Raw genomic sequence first — 6,918 nt, 5'->3', positions numbered from 1 at the left:
GGATTCCTTTGGTGTAATCTGCATCTAGAATGAAAATTTGCCGCACCTCATCCACCAGCCCTGCATGCAACATTAATTTAAGAATAGTTTTATTTAGGTGAACATATATTTGATTACCAAAAGTATTATTAAGAAAACTATATAAGGAAAGTTTTAGTTAGAGTCATTATTATATTTTGATTCATATATAAAATAACTACAAAAACTACCTGCATTGACCATTTCATCAGCCCTCGTGTCAACTCTACGGTTCAAGACTGATTGCTTTACATCAATCCAAATAAAGCAACTGTCATACTTATATTTGAACATGAACACAGGTGTCACGACCCAAAAATGGACGTGATGGCACTCGTCTTATCCCAACAAGACAAGTCAGCCTAAAACTCAACCATTACAAGAAAATGTGGAAATTTTACAATCAACTCAAAATGTCACGACCCGATTTATCAAGTCATGATGGCACCTACTATAACCCACCAGCAGGTAAGCCAACCCGTAACCCGGAACAACAAGTAATGGGTCTGAGGGTAGAAATTAAAGAAGAGTAGGCAAATAATAATATAAACAGGCGGAAGCAAACCAAAAACATATATACAAATAAAGATCCCTCCCAGAACCTGGAAGTCACTAGTACAGAGCTACTACAAAATGAGTACAAGTCCCAAAAGTGGACCACAGATACTGGACTGTATCGAAAGGAAGAAGACAAGTCTATATATACAGATGGAGACTGAAATAGTACAAAACGCCGTGTGCTCACCCCCGTCTCCGGATAAGTCTACTCCAAGCTCGATCAACGCTGGCTACTAGTGCTCGGACCTGCATCACAAAATAGATGCAGAGCGTAGCATGAGTACCAAAGCAACCGGTACCCAGTAGGCATCATCGGCCGACTGAGCAAGATAAGCAAAAGTAAACTGAAATGCAAATAAAGGGACACATCAAGCGCAAAGAGTAGTAAATGGGGGGTATGTACACGAGCATACAGGCAATAAAGACAAACAATCTAACTAACTCCGCCGGGCTCCCATAAACCCGACGGGTACGCTCGTGCACAATAAAAGAAACCACCTGCACGGACCCCCATAAGCCCGGCAGATGGACTGACAGTTGAAGTAAAATAATGGAGCTAGAAGGTCTATCACAATATTACCAATTTCCGGACTTGTAACTGAACCATTCCCAATCATATTCCAAGATCTCATTACGTCCCGGACTTTAACCGGAATCTCTCCAACCTCCAAAACCTCAACCTACAGATGAGAGTAATCAAGACTAAACTGAAGCTTTAGTGAGGAATTGGGAATACACCACGTGCAAGCTGGACCACGGACTCGAACCGGGTACTATAGCTAATGAGTCAACCTATATGGGCTGGACCACGGACTCGAACCGGGTGCTGTAGCCAAAGGTCGGGCACGGGTGGGCTGGACCACGGACTCGAACCGGGTGCTGTAGCTGAAATCAGATCACAGGTAAGCTGGACCACGGACTCGAACCGGGTACTGTAGCTAAGCCTGGACATAAGTGAGCTGGACCACGGACTCTAACCGGGTGCTGTAGCTAAAACCAGATCACAGGTAAGCTGGACCACGGACTCGAACCGGGTACTGTAGCTAAGCCTGGACATAAATGAGCTGGACCACGGACTCTAACCGGGTACTGTAGCTGAAACCAGATCACAGGTAAGCTGGACCACGGACTCGAACCGGGTACTGTAGCTAAGCCTGGACATAAATGAGCTGGACCACGGACTCTAACCGGGTACTGTAGCTGAAACCAGATCACAGGTAAGCTGGACCACGGACTCGAACCGGGTACTGTAGCTAAGCCTGGACATAAATGAGCTGGACCACGGACTCTAACCGGGTACTGTAGCTGAAACCAGATCACAGGTAAGCTGGACCACGGACTCGAACCGGGTACTGTAGCTAAGCCTGGACATAAATGAGCTGGACCACGGACTCTAACCGGGTACTGTAGCTGAAACCAGATCACAGGTAAGCTGGACCACGGACTCGAACCGGGTACTGTAGCTAAGCCTGGACATAAATGAGCTGGACCACGGACTCTAACCGGGTACTGTAGCTGAAACCAGATCACAGGTAAGCTGGACCACGGACTCGAACCGGGTACTGTAGCTAAGCCTGGACATAAATGAGCTGGACCACGGACTCTAACCGGGTACTGTAGCTGAAACCAGATCACAGGTAAGCTGGACCACGGACTCGAACCGGGTACTGTAGCTAAGCCTGGACATAAATGAGCTGGACCACGGACTCTAACCGGGTACTGTAGCTGAAACCAGATCACAGGTAAGCTGGACCACGGACTCGAACCGGGTACTGTAGCTAAACCTGGAATAAGTAAGCTGGACCACGGACTCTAACCGGGTACTGTAGCTAAGAATCAATATCCAACCATCCGTCGCGGGAAATATCACCAAACCGATTACCATAAATAATCCTTTTAGTCCGACCCTCATATACCCCAAATCGCCGAGGAAGTATCCAATAATGAGTAAGCTAGACCACGGACTTTAACCGGGTATTTGTAGCCGATATAAAAGCAGGGCATTATGGATACAAGGTCATAAGCTGAGTTACCGACTATCAGACTCAAGTCTGCTATATCAGTCTACAAGGAGCTAACCGTCCGAAACGACGTCGGAAAAAGTTCTACTGCCCAACGACATCCGAAATCTCGCAAGTCTATGGCAACACTAGTCTAAGCCTAGACTAAGGCCAAACATACTTCAAATCAATATTATCATATACACCACCAGATATGGCTATTCAATAATATCAAGAGACATGCTGTCATAATCCAACACTTTCCCGAAATAAGGTCTAAGGCAGGAATTATAGAAATTTAGCATGCTCGACACCCGAACCCCTCCATACTCAAGCAAATCAATAAACAATTGCCTAAACATGCTCAATCTCACGAGAGAAAACCATAGCCTACCTGAAAGCCGATCACGCGTGCTCCAACTCACGGTACCGGATCTTTTCCTCTCCGAACGGTCTCCAAATGCTTCCCCACTAACAAAAGGTTAATCACCTCGTCATTACGAATATATTGACACTAAAATTATATTTTTCGGAGACGGACCCAAAATCGGGTCTAAAACGGGATTGTGGGGCCCACACTTAGAATCTCAAAATCGAATCCGTGGAAACGTCCCAACTACCTTACTAAACTAATATCCCAAAATTTTAGCACAAACAGATGCCTACAACACCGCAAATCAGCCACAATAATTAAAAAGGGCAGCCCCTTGATCACCAATTTTCGGAAAAACGAGACCCTTTCAACCCAAACAGATTATACCACGACGATCCTTGCGAAAAACTCTACAAGTTAGCCCCAAGAATGACTTAAAACGGACTTACGATGATCAAGATCTCACATTTCAAAATTCAATAACAAAACCATCCGGAAATCACACTGGCAGTGGCTAAAATTGATTTCTTACCTCAAACGAAGCCTCCCCTCGCGTTTCCGAGATCACCGCTAGATTCCCCTCGAAATTCTCTTGAAGTTTGCCTTTTGAATCACTTAATTTGGACTCAAAATGAAGGATTAATCTCAAGTTGAAGTTGGATGAAAAATATGGACAAAATTCGTTTTTAAAATCTGGAAATTTCCAGATTTCACGGCTCTGCCACGTCACCGCCGCGTCAAAATTTTACAACCCTTCAAACTTAAATTTCGATGTTTCGGACTCGTTCGGAGTCGGAAAAATACAAACCTTATATGGAATCTGATTGGAAACGATATTTCGGACTCAACGGTGAAGGCGGAATTTCCATTTAGAGCTCGCTTCGACGAAAAGTGGGTCCCACACCCAGTATCGTTTTGAACCAGATTCCACAATTGCCATCTAAAGCCTCGGGAAGTGAACAAAAGGTCGTTCTAGACCAAAATCAATATTCCGAAGCTATCCTAGCTGTCAGAATTTTCATCTGAGCACGACTTCCAAGAAGGTTGACCAAAGTCAACTTTTCAAGTCATTACACAAAAATACCCCAAAATATGGTTGTCACGTGTACAAACCTCTAAAGTATTACAATTGATTCAAAAGAAAACACAAATCTAAAATGAAATTTTTTCTAGAATAGAACAAGATCATAAATAGGAGTAAGAAGGTCCGTTGAAATGACAAGCATCTACCTCACAAACCTCCACAAGAAGCATTGGAAAAGAAGAGATAATGACAAGTACCACAAAAATCCAGGCTCGTAACCTACAAAAATTTGTAGAAGCAAGGGGTGAGTACCAAACCACACGGTACTCAGCAAGTAAGCCTCTAAACATGAGCTAAGGGAATAGAACACGAGTAATCCTTACACCCCAACCGAACCTTCACAACTACAATCTATATACAACCAGCCCAACATAACAGTTCACAATTTACAAGCACAATCTCAACAACAACATTCTAACAATCATATAATCTCAACAACAAGCTCAATATTCATCAATTAGAACCTCCACAACTACAACCCTCTTAAAATCAGTCCAACATAACAGTTCACAGTTTACAAAGCACATAGCTCAACACAACACGAACAATTTCATATCCTCAACAACAACAACAATTTCATAACCTCAACATCAACAAATATTTCATATCCTCAACAACAACACTCTAACAATTGCATATCTTCAACAACAAGTTCAATATTCATTAGTCAAAAGTTCCACGGAAAGGCACTCACAAGATCAACAACACACAAGATCAAGTTCACCAATAATAAAGAAGTGCAACGCAAAGAAATGTAATGTCATGTATAGTGATGTATGTCTGACCTAATGATACACACCCGTTGTCTCTCAGTCCGGGACCCATGGGGGACATATCTGTCCATGCATCTGTCGCGGCGCACGACACATCCCTCGATAATAGTATTCATCGCGGCGCGCGATACGTCCCTCAATATATAGTATCCATCGCGGGCGTGATACGTCCCTCGAAATGGTACATCCTCTTTAATTTCTTAATTTTTTCAATTCAAATAACACTTGTTACAACCATGTCTCAGAACAATGCAAATGACATGTTCACACAAATAATGAGGAGATGGCCATTTTCATAACATTGCACAATTCACAACAACACAATTATGATAAACATCAACAATGATTCAACAAGCCTTTCAAGCCATTCTTAACACATCACACACAAACACTTAATCACATTGCCTTTTATTACCCCTTTTTCATTATTAGAATTAATCAATATGGACAAATCAACCCATCGTCAAGTCTCATTACCCAAACACATATTACAAGGAAATACACGAATTCCATACACTTAACAAGGGTTTAGAAATCCACTTGCCTCAATTGATTCACAATTCACTCTGAGACTTGAGCCTTCCCTTTTCGTTGAGTTTCCAAATCAATGTAATCTATTCAAGTACATAACCACAATGAGATTTCAAAACTAACAACACTCATATTACTATGTGTCTAGTCTAGACCCAAAAGCTCACTCAAATATGTAACAAGCTCTTAATATTTCCAAATTTCAAGGCTAAGGTCAAGTCTTAATTCCTCCAATTATTATAAATTTAAAGGTATTCAAGTAATATAATACCCCAAATATTTAATTACTTATCTCAATATATTAAAACTAGAATAATAATCTAACCATAACAAGAAAATTAAAGCACGAAATAAAAATCCAATTTACCATCAAGTAACTAGACAATGATGTGAATTTGGGAAAACAAAGTAACCACTCATCTTATACTCCTAAAGACTGTCTAATAATTTGTTAATTGTTACCCTTAATTATTATGCCATCACTATTGCCATGATTGTAAGTCAAACTTGTGGCCGTGCAAATTCTCAAGTGAAATTTTACTATTTCTACACAAATAATATTAAGAAAGTGCACTACCTACTACAACTATCCACATTTAACCAATCAAAACTATTTAACTTTCTCACTTTTAATCCCATGAAATTGTTCCACCTACACTGTCTAGGAGAATTTCCAAGTTCCAACTCCAATCTCTTTCAGCTAACGCACATAACCACAAAACACATAATTAAGACATGAATTAAGTTATCCCAATCCAATAATAACACTTTAGCAAAACAAAGATTCTTACCTAAAGGAAGAGAACTCACTGCTCATGCTCTCTTCTAGTCGTTTATGATTAATGTTGCACGACTATGCGGTTTCCACAAATATTATAAACCTAGTTTACTTTTACACATAGACCAAGTAATATAAGACCTTAAATAAATAATTAAAATTGCCCCATTAATTGTATACCTATAATTAACTAATAGTCCAAAATACCCCTTATAAAATTTTCGGGAATAGTCAAATAATTCTAGTACTCAAAATGATCTAACGGGTCATTACATTATCCACCACTAAAAACTATGTTCGTCCTCGAACATCAGGAAGAAGAAGGAAGAATAACTGACGTTATCAAAAGCCTAAGTTATGATCTTCTAGAGTCGGTGTTCATCTCTCTAAGTGAGTTCGTTTTTAAGACCATTCCATCAAGATCAACTACTAAGAACTGAACTTTCAAATCAATCTTTGGAAGATCTACAAATCAAGAGTTATTACTAAACCACAGACTAATACATGAACTCAATCTGAATCGAAACCCTCTAGACCATAACACAATAACTAGGACGAATCGTTTCTCACAGAACCACAATAAAATTCTGAATCATACTTGCTACAGCCAGAAGTGAACCTGGACCAATCATCACACACTCATAGTGCACAAACCATCACAAATCTTATCAAAATTCCCTTCTCACAACATAATATTTCCACGAGCTTAAGTTATAAAAAATTGATTTGTAGACATTGAGTACTCATCCAGGGAGAAACAAACTTAGTTGACCCAAAGAAAAAAATGATCAAGTAAACACCTA

The 6,918-nt window shown here is 40.5% G+C and overlaps 1 long non-coding RNA gene across 1 annotated transcript; it reads right to left on the bottom strand.

Moving 5' to 3' along the window:
- Nucleotides 1-754: 754 nt before the first annotated feature.
- LOC125864633 (uncharacterized) lies at nt 755-3,607 on the bottom strand. The gene is made up of 3 exons (XR_007446251.1): nt 3,482-3,607; nt 2,971-3,047; nt 755-822 (listed from the first exon to the last, which is right to left on the bottom strand). It is a non-coding gene; the product is annotated as an uncharacterized LOC125864633 (long non-coding RNA).
- Between the last annotated feature and the right edge of the window lie 3,311 nt (nt 3,608-6,918).

This window comes from Solanum stenotomum, chromosome 1, assembly GCF_019186545.1.
Source record: "Solanum stenotomum isolate F172 chromosome 1, ASM1918654v1, whole genome shotgun sequence".
Classification (NCBI taxonomy): domain Eukaryota; kingdom Viridiplantae; phylum Streptophyta; class Magnoliopsida; order Solanales; family Solanaceae; genus Solanum; species Solanum stenotomum.
Note: the sequence above shows the minus strand (reverse complement) of the source record. Positions and strands in the feature narration are given on the sequence as shown.